Source organism: Amblyomma americanum, chromosome 1 (genome assembly GCF_052857255.1).
Source record: "Amblyomma americanum isolate KBUSLIRL-KWMA chromosome 1, ASM5285725v1, whole genome shotgun sequence".
Taxonomy (NCBI): domain Eukaryota; kingdom Metazoa; phylum Arthropoda; class Arachnida; order Ixodida; family Ixodidae; genus Amblyomma; species Amblyomma americanum.
Window position 1 is genome coordinate 133,793,681 of NC_135497.1, and position 18,017 is coordinate 133,811,697.

Genomic DNA, 18,017 nt, shown 5'->3' on the forward strand with positions numbered 1-18,017 from the left:
AAGAGAGCGTCGAGTTGCCTAAATTGGTGTCCGCGGGTGCGGAGCAGCACACCGAAGACTTTCCCAACAACGGCAGGTCCGAGGATGCAGTAACACCGCCAAAAATTGGCTGTGAAGCGGGAGCCCACGTGAAACACGTCCGCACAGCTCGGCGTCTTAAACTTAAAGCTCCCAAGAAAAACTTAAAAGGACAGTGAGGAGAACTCAATCAATTCTTTTTTCTTAATAAAATCTGATAGTGCGGCATTTCATGGCTTTGTTGCCCCGCTTGTGCGGGAGCGAAATATGCATGTATTTCAAAGAAATTTAGATTCGAAGTTGAAGAAGATTCCCCGCCCTCCGATTCAAACTCGGCACACTCTTATGACGTCACGGCGTGCTCTAATGACGTCACAGGATGGAGCGACGTGAACCGTGACGTAAACGCAGATTGCGTGATTTATGGCGGCTAGCGGTGCGGTCTAGCAGAAGCCGACGTTGAAGGCATCTATATCTGCCGGGGTCGCTACCGTCGCTTCGTTTACGATTGCACCGGCGTCTTTGCAGCGTTACGATGGATCCCGTTCCCGAACCCGCCAACGATGTTCTCGCAAAAACTCCGGACTGCATATCAGCGACCTCAGCCCCACAGAGCGTGCGATGCTTTTGAGGGAGCACGGTTAGGTTAGGCGCCGGCGGGTCGTTTCCCCCTTCCTCAGTGAGCAGCCGTTGCTAACTAAATATCTAAACCCCAGTGCGGGGAGTCGCGAGGGGCGAGGACAAGGTCGGCACATCGCGCGCCTCGGAGGAGGCTGGCCAAGGCTTTGGGGCAATGGATTGTGATTCCTTGAAAGGCGCTGTTGCACGGTGCAGCAGGCGGCGTCGAGGAGGTTTCTCACGGTTGCAAGGGCCAGGTTATATATTTATATTTTTCTGCCACAAAAACTGATGGGTGCTCAAGGGCGCTCGCGATTAAAGTTGGCCGCTTGAAAGTAAAACCGATGCACGAGGTTTCAACGGGTTCCAGGCGTTTCCGGAGGTACGCAGTTCACTGGATCGGGTTCTCTCGCCCACTTGCATGTACCTTCAGCTGTGTACTGTGAATGGATTAAATTAGCCGATAGCTCGAAGAGAACAGCTCCGCCAAACTGCCGAAGCTATTGAATGGAGCCGCAAACAAACGAGTTGGGGGAGAGCGGGGCCACGGTCTCTACAGGTTCCAGATCTCTTTTAACGCGAAAGCTTTGCTGGCCGCGAACTTGCGATTTCGCCGTGGCAGTGCTCCGAGGAGGCACATGACGTCACAACGCGCACTTCGCCTTGCAGCCGAACCGGTGTGGCCAGGCCGGCGGCGGCTGGCGCACTCGGCGCGAAATAGAGACATGCTGTAAAGCCTGTTTCACATGCAAGCGAACCGCTCGCGAATTCCGCCGCCGCGGCGAATACACCCTATCTCAAGCGGCGGAGGTAGCTCCAGCGGCTGGAGCGGTGAGGTTCGGGCAAATTGGAAATTTTCGATTTGGGGACGCGATAGCACCGCATCTCAACCAATGTCGGCCCGGCGTTGCCACGCGAGTTTGTACGCCGCACGTACGAACTTTTGTGTAAAAAATAAATTGTATGAAGTGCTGTTTAATGCTTAAAGCGCAAGAATTATATTTATTTAAATAAACTGTGAAAAGAATGACAAAATAATTCTGATATCATACGCTTTTTCGTGTTTGCAGGCCACCAAAACCGCTTGGAAGCGCATATCTTTTGCCAGCAACATTGGTTTTCGCAGCGGTGGGAAACGCGCAGCGGCGATGCATGTGAAAAGAAAGTTCGCGAACCGCTTCGCAGCGCCGCGCCGCTGTTCGCCAGTTCGCTTGCATGTGAACCGCACTTAAGTCTCAGCCAGTGCTGTCAGAGTGCGCCGAAGCGCAGAACGCGTCGGCGATCAAGCGCCGTAAGAGTATAGAGGGCCTCGCTTTGGCCGACGTGACGTTGCTGTGCAGCGCGCGCGCGCGTTACGCCCGAGTACAAACGCGCCATAACAGAGCGTGCGCTTAGCCGCTAACCAACGTATTTGGTGGCGGCATTTTTGCCACTGAAACCCCCCGCACACTCACTGAATAAAAAAAAGGAAACCTGTGCCGAGAATCGAGCCAGGGCCCTTGGCATTTGAGGCGGAGACGCTACCACTTCGCCACGACGGCCGAATTTTTACCAAAGAATAAGGCCGCCTCTAGTGAATGCACTCTTCCGATGCAGAATCTCCGCGCTTTCGCTACGTATATCCTGACGTAACAGAGCTAGGCCATCAGCATTTTTTTCTTAACTGCCTTGTATCTTGCCTCCCGTCCCTTAGAAACGATTTCCGTTAAGCAGTTCGAAGTTCACTGGCACAGCCGGGAACGTTTCGCCGGGCAAGCGTACGAAGACACAAGTGCTCTTTATACAGCTAACTGTCTTGTACTATCACCGACCATCGTGCCATCATAGTTTTTCGTCGACCGTGGCGATGATCTGACCAGCCTTAGCAGACTCCTTCAAAGGTTAACTAGCACTTGAAGCGGCACTTGCAGTTCCTCTGCTTTTCGGCGCTTGTAAATCGACGCGCGTCAAAAACAAAACCACGGCGCACACAAAGCTCATAGACGCGAAGCGCCATAAAAAACCGAAACTCTCCTGGCCGCCTGTGGCGCCACCAAGCATCAGTTTTCTTTCCTTCCAACATTCGGGTTGTCCTTTGTCTGTCTTCTTTGTGTTATAAAAGTGCACTATCGGTTTCAAAACAAAACTTACTTCAATACTGAACCACGCAACTTTCCTTTGTCAGCCTCAGAGATTCGTGCTTTCATGGAGGAAGGAAATTTCTCCAAGTTGGCGCCTCTTGTCTTATGACGTCATCACGATTGTACTTGCGAGATTTTCCTGCGGTGGCAATACCTGTATTTTGGTTCTTGCTATTTTCTACCTTACAAGAGCTTCGTTTTCAGTAAGAGTGGCTTTCTTGTAATCAGGAGCTGGTATTCTAACGATACAAGCCAACTTGAATTTCTCCTCAATGTCCCTTTAAGGGAACGATTCAAAAGATGTATTGCAGGCGTCATTCTTCTTCTTCTTTACCTTAGTAAACAGGCGTCATTTATTTTACCGACTTCGTTTTCTTCTGCGTATTGCTCAAGTAAAAAGAAAAAGTGTCATCGATGTAAGTGTCGATAACTTGTTCGGACCCCATAATTATGTAAAATGCCATACATTTTTTCTTCTAACAAAGACAGTCTTCTAATGTATAAGTTTTTCAGCGCTTTTATACTGTCGTTCTTAAAAACGTGCAGTAATCATTTAATGAATTTCTTGAGCCAAAATGACACGTGCTACTGAATCTGCGCCACGTGTGAGAGATAAAGCAGAAGACAACGACGAAGAATTGGATCAGGATTCTTTTTCGTGTTGTCGCGTGCGTGCTCGACTAGCTCCCGTAGTCTACAGCAGGAAGGCAGCAGTACCCGGCTTATATTTCACCATGGAAGAGAGTAGGCAAACAAGGGAGGACCTTCGAGCGGGCTGCGCGCCTCACGGAGGAAGAGGAGTGCACACAAGACAGTACGTAACTACAACAGAGCAGAACAACGACCAAGTAAGTGCAGGACGCGGTCAAGCGCACCTACCGATGTATCTGGCACCGGGGGATGGACCTCACGCAGCCTCTTCTAGAGCATCGATGTCTGCGGCGAACGTCGTCGAGCGAGCTTTGCCGCCGATCCAACCACAACGTTCACGTAGTGCTGTGCCGGTCCCGGAGCCACAGCGAATCGAGCCCTTCATCTCCATCAGCCACAAGATTCTTAGGCGGAAGCTTGCACGCCTCACCAAATATGTCCAGTGGCACTGGTACCGGGCCCTTGCTCAGCTCAAGAGAGAAATTAAAGACATGTACCAGGACTTCATCGATCACTTCTCATACCGCATGGAAGCGACATGCACAGAATGCGAGCGAGAGCAACTGCTTCGGGAGATGGCCACAGCCCGTGAAGACCTCTTCACAGAAATGAAAGCGCGGATTGGGTCAGCGTGCGTAGATTTTGGACGCTGGGGGTGCCACCATATGAACACGCAGCTTCAGCAGTGCAGCACGGATCGCCGGGACGACGACCAATTCAAGGCGCTGGTTGCCCTTCTGGAGAGTGAGGTTTTCCAAAATGTGGAGAACTTCGAAAAACGAACCATGGAATGTGCTCGTGCTGTGTGGGAGGAGTTCGCCATGGATCTGGGACTGGAAAGAGAGTTTATTCCGGCATAACCTCAAGCGTGACGCCTCACGACTGTCGCTATGTGCCGGCCAGAGCCAACAGAGCAGGGTGAACTTAACATCCGTGCTGGACATAGTTTTGTCGAAAGGACCAGCAATGGCCAATAAAGTTTTCTTGCCCTCCCATCGCCTCCTGCGTACCGCGTCTCCTAAGCGGCATTTCATTGTAGAAACGGATCCTGCACACCGAATTTCTCGCGGATGCATATTTGCCGCCCGACTGCGCTGCATGGTAAGAATAACGCTAGCCTTGGTGAGAAATGAGGTCAAAGCTTTCACCTGGGAAATCCTAAAGAGCTGCCATGTTTTTACAACAGCGTCCTGCATAGGTGGTCGCATATAGCAAGGAGGATCAGTTTTACGAAAAACCCATGAGAGCTTGCAAGAAGAGGAAAATGCTGTAGGCGATGAAGGATGATACGTGACCAGTCTAGAACGCAATCAGTGGGAAATCATTTCTGCGCCAAAAGCACCAGGTGTTCCGCCGGTGTTCTAGAAACGCTTTTTTTTTCACCTTATCTACATTCGCTTTTTTAAGTATGTGGGCGGTTACTTAGCTTCTTTTATTGAGCTGAAACTTCAGGGAATGCGACAGACGTTTTCTAGCTACTTAGAGACGGTGCCTGTGGTCTTGGTTTGACGTTTATTTAATTTATTTATTTATTTCAAATATCCTCATGGCCCAGCGGGCATTAATTAGGAGAGTGGAACAAGTAGAGTATACAGAAGAGATGAAGTGGGAATGCAGCCACGCATTGTAGCAGGATATTTGGCTCACTGTAATAAATTCACAGATTGCATAATTGTATATCTCCGTAGCAGAACTGGGAGGAAAATAAAATAAAAACCAAACAAACAACAAGAATTTAACGAGGGTGCTCGTGCGGGGCTAAAAACTGAAAGGAGCACAAGTCATGAGCAGGAAAAGAAGAAAGCTAACATTTTAAAATGCTCGAAACCTTCGATGAGTGCTACATCTGCTGCAAAATGAATGCACTTGACTGATGTAGTCGGAATGTAAGATTTTAATGGAGTATAAATTATATAACGCTGAGAATTGCAGGTTCAATATATATGCTTAAGGTTCAAGTAGGTTTGCGTTCTTTTTAGGTACAGACCATAGTTTCTCAAGGCTCTGCTTGCCTCGAGTAGCGTCACAACAGTGGTCGCCCAGTCACCTTTGAATTCTTTAGGAATTTTGTATAGCGCACTCAGCAAATGAATGTTTCTTGGCTGAATTTGAAAGGCTATTGGAAGCTGCACGCTATCTGACAGAAAAAAAAGGTAGCTCAGGCATTGGAAGTCCGACCAGTCTAGGACGACACGAATTGAGGGGAAGAAAACCAGGAAAGATCCTAAGAAGGGCCCACTGTTCCGCCCACTGTTAAGGTACATGTTACATCGTGTGGGCTACGATCAAACATTTCTACCTTTACACTATCCCAAGGAGCGACAACAATAAATGCATTGCTCCCGACCGCCGCGACCGAACCCCGCTCCTTGCATCTCGCGAGCACCGACCGCACCAAACACACGCTCTGTTATCACGGGGCTTCCTGGCCTTCGATTCTAGCCCCACTTACGTCCTATTGAGCAGCAGCACGTTGGGCAGCTGGTTGCTCTTTGAACAGAGCTGGGAAGCTTCGGCGGCACGCCTGAGATTTGGTTTCCTCTCGTTCTGAAGCAGTCGTCACCAAATGGGGCCTGGGACGCGCGACCTCTCCAAAGGTTTTCCATCGGACATTTTTCACGGGCCTACGAGCAGCAACATGGGAATCTTTTAAATCAAAATTAAGTATGCCGACCCGTCATGTGTGCTCGATTCTCTCTGAAGGGGCACTATTCAAGTAGCCCTCATAGCTCCACACAATCTGGACAGGTACAGGGGAGAAAAAAAAAGATAATTAACCACCATCGGTGAAATGTTAACAGGAAATCCGATTTAAATGGCCAAGTGAAATCTGCGCCTTGGAACACACAGAGGTGGCCGGCACGAAGTAGAAGGCATACTGATAGTCACAGAAAAGCTGAACAAGCGAATGTAAAACATATTCCCCGCGCATCCTTTCTGAAGCTCGCATGGCCACAACTGTACGTACTACAACCGATCACATGTCGTGATATGATACCGGCGCTCGCGAGGCCTTATCACATGCAACTATCTGCATCGCAGAAGGCGCCCCCCCCCCCCCCAAAAAAAAAAACATCAACATCAACATGGTGGGGTGATCCGAGATAACCGAGGGATCAGGAGAGGAAAGCGCCTGAGGTAGAAATTTCTTAAATTTTACAATGTTTACGAATTTTTCAGTGCAACCAGTCAACCTAAGGGGACTGCACACTACAATGAAAGTTATCGGGCAGTGATCACTCTACGTACCACTGTCAACTGGCGACCCCGAAGATATGCCAACCCCATTAACAGCGAAAGTCAAATCAATCGCTGAACGCGAGTGAGCCCGCATAAAAGTTATAGCACGGCTGTTGTAACAACGCACATCATTTTCGGGCATCGAAGACCAAAGTACCTGCGCACTGACATCTGTGCGGGAACCATATAGCATGATGTCAATTGGAGTCTCCCGAAAAAACCACGTTGGAGTTACTGCGCAATGAAGCAACCGAGCAATCCGTCCTACGGACGCCAGCAGGGGAGTAAATATTCGCAGCTGTTAGAGCGCCCCACTTAGGTACAACCATATCAACTGCAAGTATCTAGCAATCCAGGCGCAATTTTTTGTGGCTCATTCGAGCGGTGAAATAATTTTGATGAAATCAATGTTAACACCCCCCCACCCTCCACTCACGGGCGATCAAGGAAGGAAGGAAGGCCTCAGACGTTGCTGGAACATACCCACTACGACGGAGTGGCCAAGACACAGGCGGTTAATTGCTGGATACAGGAAAGTTTTGACAGGAAAAGGAGTGGTAATAGGATGTAGCCTGATAGATTGGAAGACGGAAGGACAGGGGTCCTGTTCACTAGGAGATCGAAGACGGGACAATGGCTTAATGTGCATAATAGTATACAATGCCTGTAATGTTTCAATGTCGTACTGTCTGAGAGCGGGAAGAAGAAATTAGAATGGGAGGCGCTTCGTTTCTTGAAGAAAATTTTGCACAGCAGAGCGCACACTCCTGTCGCTTCGTCCAAGCAAAGAAGCGCCAATGGAAAGAAAAACTGCGGAGGACACAGGCAAGCCCAGTTGATGAAATGGAATTTGCAAAAGACGCTTCCTCAAATGAGAGAAGCGGCGGCAGAACAGCAGGAGGTGATATATTGTCTAAGGTTCGGAACAAAAAGGGCACAGTGGGGAAGCCGCCAGGCCAGATCTTCGTGCGAAAAGCTCGGAACGTTGTTGTTTTTGTTGTTAGCCTATCAAAAGATGGCACATACCCACACTGGGGGATCGGCCAAGAATCGGGTGGCTATTCACCTGAACGCAGTTAACAAAAAGGAAAAGCACGTGGGAGCGCAACACCGGTGAATTTTTCGTCATGAACAGAAAAGGGATGAGTGTTTTGAACACAGGGATATTCTACGGACTTCGTTTTCGTCTGTGTGCTGGTCAAGTAAAGAAAGTGTCATAATCGATACAAGTGCAGATAACTTGTTCGGACCCAATAATCATGTAAAAATGTCATACATTTTTTGGCTATCAACGACTGCCTTCTAATTTCCACACTCTTTATACCAAGGTTCTTAAAAGACATGCAGTAATCATTCAATGAATTTCTTGAGCCGAAGTGCCACGTGCTGCTTCATCTGCGCCACGTGCGAGAGCTAACGCAGAAGGCGACAACACAGAATTCGATCAGGATTCTTTTTGATGAGGCAAACAACAATATTCTTTTTTCCATTGGCGTATACGCGTGCTAGACTAGCTCCCGTTCACCGTGGACGAAAATAGGAAAACAATGCGCGAGTTCCGAGCGGGTTGCGCGCCTCACGGAGGAAGAGGAGTGCACAAAAGACAGTGCGTAACTCCAACAGAGCACAACAGCGACAAAGTAAGTGTAGGACGTGGTCATGCGCAACTCGCGATGTATCTGGCATCGGGGGATAGACCTCGCGCATCCTCTTCTAGAGCATCGACGTATGCGGCGAACGTCGTCGCGCAAGAGCTGCCCGCGATCCACCCACAACGTCCACACAGTGCTGCGCCGGTCCAGGAGCCACAGCGAATCGAGCCCTGCATCTCCATCAGCCAGCAGATTCTTAGCCAGAAGCTTGCAAGCCTTAACAAATACGTCTAATCGAACTGGTACCAATCCCCTGCTCAGCTCAAGGGAGAGATCGCGGACATGTACCAGGACTTCGTCGATCACTTTTCCGACCGCATGAAACGGTCATGCACAGAATCCGAGCGAGAACAACTGCGCCTGAAGTTGGCCACAGCCCACGAAGACCTCTTGTCTGATAGGAAAGCGCGGATTCGGGCATCGTGCGTAGTTATCGGACACTGGAGGTGCCGGTGTATGAACACGCAGCTTCAGGAGTGCCGCACGGATGGTTGGGACAACGATAAATTCAAGGCGCTGGTTGCCCTTCTGGAGAATGAGGTTTTCCAAAATGAGGAGAACTTTGCAAAACGAACCATGGAATGTGCTCGCGCTGTGTGGGAGGAGTTCATAATGGATCTGGGACTGGAAAGAGAGTTTATTCCGGCATAACCTCAAGCGTGACGCCTCAAGACTGTCGCTATGTGACGGCCAGAGCCAACAGAGCAGTGTGAACTTAACATCCGTGCTGAACATAGTTTTGTCGAAAGGACCACCAATGCCCAATAAAGTTTTCTTGCCCTCCCATCGCCTCCTGCGTAGCGCGTTTCCTAAGCGACATTTTATTGTAGAAACGGAGCCTGCACACCGAATTTCTCGCGGATGCACATTTGCCGCCCAACTGCGCTGCTTGGTAAGAATAACGCTAGCCTTGATGAGAAATGAGGTCAAAGCTTTCACCTGGACAGCCGTAAAGACCTGCCACGTTTTTACAACCGCACCCTGGTGGATGCATATAGGAACGAGACCATTGGGCATAGCCACAGTCAGTAGCCGATGTTGTGCGTGCTCGCCAGCGTGAGAATATGGACAACGGCAGATTCAAGCCGTTCTTGAGGCGGAACACTTCTCAGTCCAAAGGAGCATGGTCGCCACATGAAAGCAGCACATGCTCGGAAGCATCGCAATGATAAGAGGGAAGGGTCAGGACCTACCACCTCCTTGGACATGCCAGGATCGTCGAAAGAGACGCCGCCTGCTAAACATGTGCCGAATAATTCGTCGTTGTTGTGCCCTTGGTGATTCGCACATACCCAAAAGGGGCACTGGCCACAGAACGAAGAATTAAGAGAGCGTCGAGTTGCCTAAATTGGTGTCCACGGGTGCAGAGCAGCACTCCGAAGACTTTCCCAACAACGGCAGGTCCGAGGATGCATTAACACCGCCAAAAATTGGCTGTGAAGCGGGAGCCCACGTGAAACACGTCCGCACAGCTCGGCGTCTTAAACTTAAAGTTCCCTAGAAAAACTTAAAAGGACAGTGAGGAGAACTCAATCAATTTTTTTTTGTTAGCAAAATCTGATAGTGCGGCATTTCATGGCTTTGTTGCCTCTTGTGCGGGAGCGAAATATGCATGTATTTCAAAGAAATTTAGATTCGAAGTTGAAGAAGGTTACCCGCCCTCCGATTCAAAGTTGGCACACTCTTATGACGTCACAGGACGGAGTGACGTGAACCATGACGTAAACGCAGATTCCGTGATTTATGGCGGCTAACGGTGCGGTCTAGCAGCAGCCGACGTTGAAGGCATCTATAGCTGCCGGGGTCACTACCGTCGCTTCGTTTACGATTGCACCGGCGTCTTTGCAGCGTTACGATGGATCCCGTTCCCGAACCCGCCAACGAAGTTCTCGCAAAAACTCCGGACTGCATATCAGCGACCTCAGCCCCACAGAGCGTGCGATGCTTTTGAGGGAGCACGGTTAGGTTAGGCGCCGGCGGGTCGTTTCCCCCTTCCTCAGTGAGCAGCCGTTGCTAACTAAATATCTTAACCCCAGTGCGGGGAGTCGCGAGGGGCGAGGACAAGGTCGGCACATCGCGCGCCTCGGAGGAGGCTGGCCAAGGCTTTGGGGCAATGGATTGTGATTCCTTGAAAGGCGCTGTTGCACGGTGCAGCAGGCGGCGTCGAGGAGGTTTCTCACGGTTGCAAGGGCCAGGTTATATATTTATATTTTTCTGCCACAAAAACTGATGGGTGCTCAAGGGCGCTCGCGATTAAAGTTGGCCGCTTGAAAGTAAAACCGATGCACGAGGTTTCAACGGGTTCCAGGCGTTTCCGGAGGTACGCAGTTCACTGGATCGGGTTCTCTCGCCCACTTGCATGTACCTTCAGCTGTGTACTGTGAATGGATTAAATTAGCCGATAGCTCGAAGAGAACAGCTCCGCCAAACTGCCGAAGCTATTGAATGGAGCCGCAAACAAACGAGTTGGGGGAGAGCGGGGCCACGGTCTCTACAGGTTCCAGATCTCTTTTAACGCGAAAGCTTTGCTGGCCGCGAACTTGCGATTTCGCCGTGGCAGTGCTCCGAGGAGGCACATGACGTCACAACGCGCGCTTCGCCTTGCAGCCGAACCGGTGTGGCCAGGCCGGCGGCGGCTGGCGCACTCGGCGCGAAATAGAGACATGCTGTAAAGCCTGTTTCACATGCAAGCGAACCGCTCGCGAATTCCGCCGCCGCGGCGAATACACCCTATCTCAAGCGGCGGAGGTAGCTCCAGCGGCTGGAGCGGTGAGGTTCGGGCAAATTGGAAATTTTCGATTTGGGGACGCGGCAGCACCGCATCTCAACCAATGACGGCCCGGCGTTGCCACGCGAGTTTGTACGCCGCACGTACGAACTTTTGTGTAAAAAATAAATTGTATGAAGTGCTGTTTAATGCTTAAAGCGCAAGAATTATATTTATTTAAATAAACTGTGAAAAGAATGACAAAATAATTCTGATATCATACGCTTTTTCGTGTTTGCAGGCCACCAAAACCGCTTGGAAGCGCATATCTTTTGCCAGCAACATTGGTTTTCGCAGCGGTGGGAAACGCGCAGCGGCGATGCATGTGAAACGAAAGCTCGCGAACCGCTTCGCAGCGCCGCGCCGCTGTTCGCCAGTTCGCTTGCATGTGAACCGCACTTAAGTCTCAGCCAGTGCTGTCAGAGTGCGCCGAAGCGCAGAACGCGTCGGCGATCAAGCGCCGTAAGAGTATAGAGGGCCTCGCTTTGGCCGACGTGACGTTGCTGTGCAGCGCGCGCGCGCGTTACGCCCGAGTACAAACGCGCCATAACAGAGCGTGCGCTTAGCCGCTAACCAACGTATTTTGTAGCGGCATTTTTGCCACTGAAACCCCCCGCACACTCACTGAATAAAAAAAGGAAACCTGTGCCGAGAATCGAGCCAGGGCCCCTGGCATTTGAGGCGGAGACGCTACCACTTCGCCACGACGGCCGAATTTTTACCAAAGAATAAAGGCGCCTCTAGTGAATGCACCCTTCCGATGCAGAATTCTCCGCGCTTTCGCTACGTATATCCTGACGTAACAGAGCTAGGCCATCAGCATTTTTTTCTTAACTGCCTTGTATCTTGCCTCCCGTCCCTTAGAAACGATTTCCGTTAAGCAGTTCGAAGTTCACTGGCACAGCCGGGAACGTTTCGCCGGGCAAGCGTACGAAGACACAAGTGCTCTTTATACAGCTAACTGTCTTGTACTATCACCGACCATCGTGCCATCATAGTTTTTCGTCGACCGTGGCGATGATCTGACCAGCCTTAGCAGACTCCTTCAAAGGTTAACTAGCACTTGAAGCGGCACTTGCAGTTCCCCTGCTTTTCGGCGCTTGTAAATCGACGCGCGTCAAAAACAAAACCACGGCGCACGCAAAGCTCATAGACGCGAAGCGCCATAAAAAACCGAAACTTTCCTGGCCGCCTGTGGCGCCACCAAGCATCAGTTTTCTTTCCTTCCAACATTCAGGTTGTCCTTTGTCTGTCTTCTTTGTGTTATAAAAGTGCACTATCGATTTCAAAACAAAACTTACTTCAATACTGAACCACGCAACTTTCCTTTGTCAGCCTCAGAGATTCGTGCCTTCGTGGAGGAAGGAAATTTCTCCAAGTTGGCGCCTCTTGTCTTATGACGTCATCACGATTGTACTTGCGAGATTTTCCTGTGGTGGCAATACCTGTATTTTGGTTCTTGCTATTTTCTACCTTACAAGAGCTTCGTTTTCAGTAAGAGTGGCGTTTTTGTAATCAGGAGCTGGTATTGTAACGATACAAGCCAACTTGAATTTCTCCTCAATGTCCCTTTAAGGGAACGATTCAAAAGATGTATTGCAGGCGTCATTCTTCTTCTTCTTTACCTTAGTAAACAGGCGTCATTTATTTTACCGACTTCGTTTTCTTCTGCGTATTGCTCAAGTAAAAAGAAAAAGTGTCATCGATGTAAGTGTCGATAACTTGTTCGGACCCCATAATTATGTAAAATGTCATACATTTTTCTTCTAACAAAGACAGTCTTCTAATGTATATGTTTTTCAGCGCTTTTATACTGTCGTTCTTAAAAACGTGCAGTAATCATTTAATGAATTTCTTGAGCCAAAATGACACGTGCTACTGGATCTGCGCCACGTGTGAGAGATAAAGCAGAAGACAACGACGAAGAATTGGATCAGGATTCTTTTTCGTGTTGTCGCGTGCGTGCTCGACTAGCTCCCGTAGGCTACAACAGGAAGGCCCCAGTACCCGGCTTATATTTCACCATGGAAGAGAGTAGGCAAACAAGGGAGGACCTTCGAGCGGGCTGCGCGCCTCACGGAGGAAGAGGAGTGCACAGAAGACAGTACGTAACTACAACAGAGCCCAACAACGACCAAGTAAGTGCAGGACGCGGTCAAGCGCACCTACCGATGTATCTGGCACCGGGGGATGGACCTCACGCAGCCTCTTCTAGAGCATCGACGTCTGCGGCGAACGTCGTCGAGCGAGATTTGCCGTCGACTCAACCACAACGTTCACGTAGTGCTGTGCCGGTCCCGGAGCCACAGCGAATCGAGCCCTTCATCTCCATCAGCCACAAGATTCTTAGGCGGAAGCTTGCACGCCTTACCAAATATGTCCAGTGGCACTGGTACCGGGCCCTTGCTCAGCTCAAGAGAGAAATTAAAGACATGTACCAGGACTTCATCGATCACTTCTCATATCGCATGGAAGCGACAGGCACAGAATCCGAGCGAGAGCAACTGCTTCGGGAGATGGCCACAGCCCGTGAAGACCTCTTCACAGAAATGAAAGCGCGGATTGGGTCAGCGTGCATAGATTTTGGACGCTGGGGGTGCCGCCATATGAACACGCAGCTTCAGCAGTGCAGCACGGATCGTCGGGACGATGACCAATTCAAGGCGCTGGTTGCCCTTCTGGAGAGTGAGGTTTTCCAAAATGTGGAGAACTTCGAAAAACGAACCATGGAATGTGCTCGTGCTGTGTGGGAGGAGTTCGCCATGGATCTGGGACTGGAAAGAGAGTTTATTCCGGCATAACCTCAAGCGTGACGCCTCACGACTGTCGCTATGTGCCGGCCAGAGCCAACAGAGGAGTGTGAACTTAGCATCCGTGCTGGACATAGTTTTGTCGAAAGGACCAGCAATGACCAATAAAGTTTTCTTGCCCTCCCATCGCCTCCTGCGTACCGCGTCTCCTAAGCGGCATTTCATTGTAGAAACGGAGCCTGCACACCGAATTTCTCGCGGATGCACATTTGCCGCCCGACTGCGCTGCATGGTAAGAATAACGCTAGCCTTGGTGAGAAATGAGGTCAAAGCTTTCACCTGGGAAATCCTAAAGAGCTGCCATGTTTTTACAACAGCGTCCTGCATAGGTGGTCGCATATAGCAAGGAGGATCAGTTTTACGAAAAACCCATGAGAGCTTGCAAGAAGAGGAAAATTCTGTAGGCGATGAAGGATGATACGTGACCAGTCTAGAATGCAATCAGTGGGAAATCATTTCTGCGCCAAAAGAACCAGGTGTTCCGCCGGTGTTCTAAAAACGCTTTTTTTTCACCTTATATACATTCGCTTTTTTAAGTATGTGGGCGGTTACTTAGCTTCTTTTATTGAGCTGAAACTTCAGGGAATACGACAGACGTTTTCTAGCTACTTAGAGACGGTGCCTGTGGTCTTGGTTTGACGTTTAATTAATTAATTTATTTATTTATTTCAAATATCCTCATGGCCCAGCGGGCATTAATTAGGAGAGTGGAACAAGTAGAGTATACAGAAGAGATGAAGTGGGAATGCAGCCACGCATTGTAGCAGGATATTTGGCTCACTGTATTAAATTCACAGATTGCATAATTGTATATCTCCGTAGCAGAACTGGGAGGAAAATAAAATAAAAACCAAACAAACAACAAGAATTTAAGGAGGGTGCTCGTGCGGGGCTAAAAACTGAAAGGAGCACAAGTCATGAGCAAGAAAAGAAGGAAGCTAACATTTTAAAATGCTCCAAACCTTCGATGAGTGCTACATCTGCTGCAAATTGAATGCACTTGACTGATGTAGTCGGAATGTAAGATTTTAATGGAGTATAAATTATATAACGCTGAGAATTGCAGGTTCAATATATAGGCTTAAGGTTCAAGTAGGTTTGCGTTCTTTTTAGGTACAGACCATAGTTTCTCAAGGCTCTGCTTGCCTCGAGTAGCGTCACAACAGTGGTCGCCCAGTCACCTTTGAATTCTTTAAGAATTTTGTATAGCGCACTCAGCAAATGAATGTTTCTTGGCTCAACTTGAAAGGCTATTGGAAGCTGCACGCTATCTGATAGAAAAAAAAGGTAGCTCAGGCATTGGAAGTCCGATCCGTCTAGGACGACACGAATTGAGGGGAAGAATACCAGGAAAGATCCTAAGAAGGGCCCACTGTTCCGCCCACTATTAAGGTACATGTTACATCGTGTGGGCTACGATCAAACAATTCTACCTTTACACTATCCCAAGGAGCGACAACAATAAATGCATGGTTCCCGGCCGCCGCGACCGAACCCCGCTTCTTGCATCTCGCGAGCACAGACCGCACCAAACACACACTCTGTTATCACGGGGCTTCCTGGCCTTCGGTTCTCGTCCCACTTACGTCCTCTTTGAGCAGCAGCACGTTGGGCAGCTGGTTGCTCTTTGAAAAGAACTGGAAAGCTTCGGCGGCACGCCTGAGATTTGGTTTCCTCTCCTTTGAAGCAGTCGTCACCAAATGGGGCATCGGGGCCCGCGAACTCTCCAAAGGTTTTCCATAGGACATTTTTCACGGGCCTACGAGCAGCTACATGGGAATCTTTTAAATCAAAATTAAGTATGCCGACCCGTCATGTGTGCTCGATTCTCTCTGAAGGGGCTCTATTCAAGTTGCCCTCACAGCTCCACACAATCTAGACAGGTACAGGGGAGAAAAAAAAAGATAATTAACCACCATCGGTGAAATGTTAACAGGAAATGCGATTTAAATGGCCAAGTGAAATCTGCGCCTTGGAACACCCCGAGGTGGCCGGCACGAAGTAGAAGGCATACTGATAGTCACAGAAAAGCTGAACAAGCGAATGTAAAACATATTCCCCGCGCATTCTTTCTGAAGATCGCATGGCCACAACTGTACGTACTACAACCGATCACATGTCGTGATATGATACCGGCGCTCGCGAGGCCTTATCACATGCAACTATCTGCATCGCAGAAGGCGCCCCCCCCCCCCCCCCAAAAAAAAAACATCAACATCAACATGGTGGGGTGATCCGAGATAACCGAGGGATCAGGAGAGGAAAGCGCCTGAGGTAGAAATTTCTTAAATTTTACAATGTTTACGAATTTTTCAGTGGAACCAGTCAACCTAAGGGGACTGCACACTACAATGAAAGTTATCGGGCAGTGATCACTCTACGTACCACTGTCAACTGGCGACCCCGAAGATATCCCAACCCCATTAACAGCGAAAGTCAAATCAATCGCTGAACGCGAGTGAGCCCGCATAAAAGTTATAGCACGGCTGTTGTAACAACGCACATCATTTTCGGGTATCGAAGACCAAAGTACCTGCGCACTGACATCTGTGCGGAAACCCCATATAGCATGATGTCAATTGGAGTCTCCCGAAAAAACCACGTTGGAGTTACTGCGCAATGAAGCAACCGAGCAATCCGTCCTACGGACGCCAGCAGGAGAGTAAATATTCGCAGCTGTTAGAGCGCCCCACTTAGGTACAACGATATCAACTGCAAGGATCTAGCAATCCAGGCGCAATTTTTTGTGGCACATTCGAGCGGTGAAATAATTTTGATGAAATCAATGTTAACACCCCCCCACCCTCCACTCACGGGCGATCAAGGAAGGAAGGAAGGCCTCAGACGTTGCTGGAACATACCCACTACGGGGGAGTGGCCAAGACACAGGCGGTTAATTGCTGGATACAGGAAAGTTTTGACAGGAAAAGGAGTGGTAATAGGATGTAGCCTGATAGATTGGAAGATGGAAGGACAGGGGTCCTGTTAACTAGGAGATCGAAGACGGGACAATGGCTTAATGTGCATAATAGTATACAATGCCTGTTATGTTTCAATGTCGTACTGTCTGAGAGCGGGAAGAAGAAATTAGAATGGGAGGCGCTGCGTTTCTTGAAGAAAATTTTGCACAGCAGAGCGCACACTCCTGTCGCTTCGTCCAAGCAAAGAAGCGCCAATGGAAAGAAAAACCGCGGAGGACACAGGCAAGACCAGTTGATGAAATGGAATTTGCAAAAGACGCTTCCTCAAATGAGAGAAGCGGCGGCAGAACAGCAGGAAATGATCTATTGTCTCAGGTTCGGCACAAAAAGGGCACAGTGGGGAAGCCGCCAGGCCAGATCTTCGTGCGATCAGCTCGAAACACAGGGATTTTCTAAGGACTTCGTTTTCGTCTGTGTACTGGTCAAGTAAAAAAAGTCTCATGATCGATACAAGTGCAGATAACTTGTTCGGACCCAATAATCATGTAAAAATGTCATACTTTTTTAGGCTATCAACGACTGTCTTCTAATTTCCACTCTCTTTATACTGAGGTTCTTAAAAAACATGCAGTAATCATTCAGTGAATTTCTTGAGCCGAAGTGCCACGTGCTGCTTCATCTGCGCCAAGTGCGAGAGCTAACGCAGAAGCTTCCCAGTTGAAAAATACACCAGGATGTTTTGGTGTGGTCTGGTGTTTTCTGGTGTGAACACCAGACAGTTTTAGTGTGTTCTACTGTTTACACCAGACTGGTTTGGTGTGCGCTAATGTGCACATCCTAGTGTGTTAGTGTGTTTTGATGAGCACACCAGGGTGGTTTGGTGTGTGCTGGTGTACACATCCTAGTGTGTTAGTGTGTTTTGATGTGCACACCAGGGTGGGTCGGTGTGGTCTAGTGTGCACACCAGAGCGCTGGTGTTGGTACCGTGCACATCAGAGAGATGGTGTTTCTTGAGTATGTAACACTGCCTACAGAAGCGAATTTATTGGCTCTGTTTGTATCATGAGCAGCTCAGCATAATTGTACAATAGATATGCAAGCAATTACTTCACACCATTAAATAATAATTTAATTATATAGAAATAATTATATGTCGAATATCACGGTGAATTGCACGGCGTCAGGAAATATCTGAAGATTGAATATGACGCGCCAATGCA

The 18,017-nt window shown here is 49.1% G+C and overlaps 1 protein-coding gene across 1 annotated transcript in view; it reads right to left on the reverse strand.

Moving 5' to 3' along the window:
* Nucleotides 1-18,017, reverse strand: part of LOC144113746 (cytoplasmic dynein 2 intermediate chain 2-like) — a 114,342-nt gene that overhangs the window by 54,253 nt on the left and 42,072 nt on the right. The gene's annotated exons all lie outside the window — the stretch shown is intronic.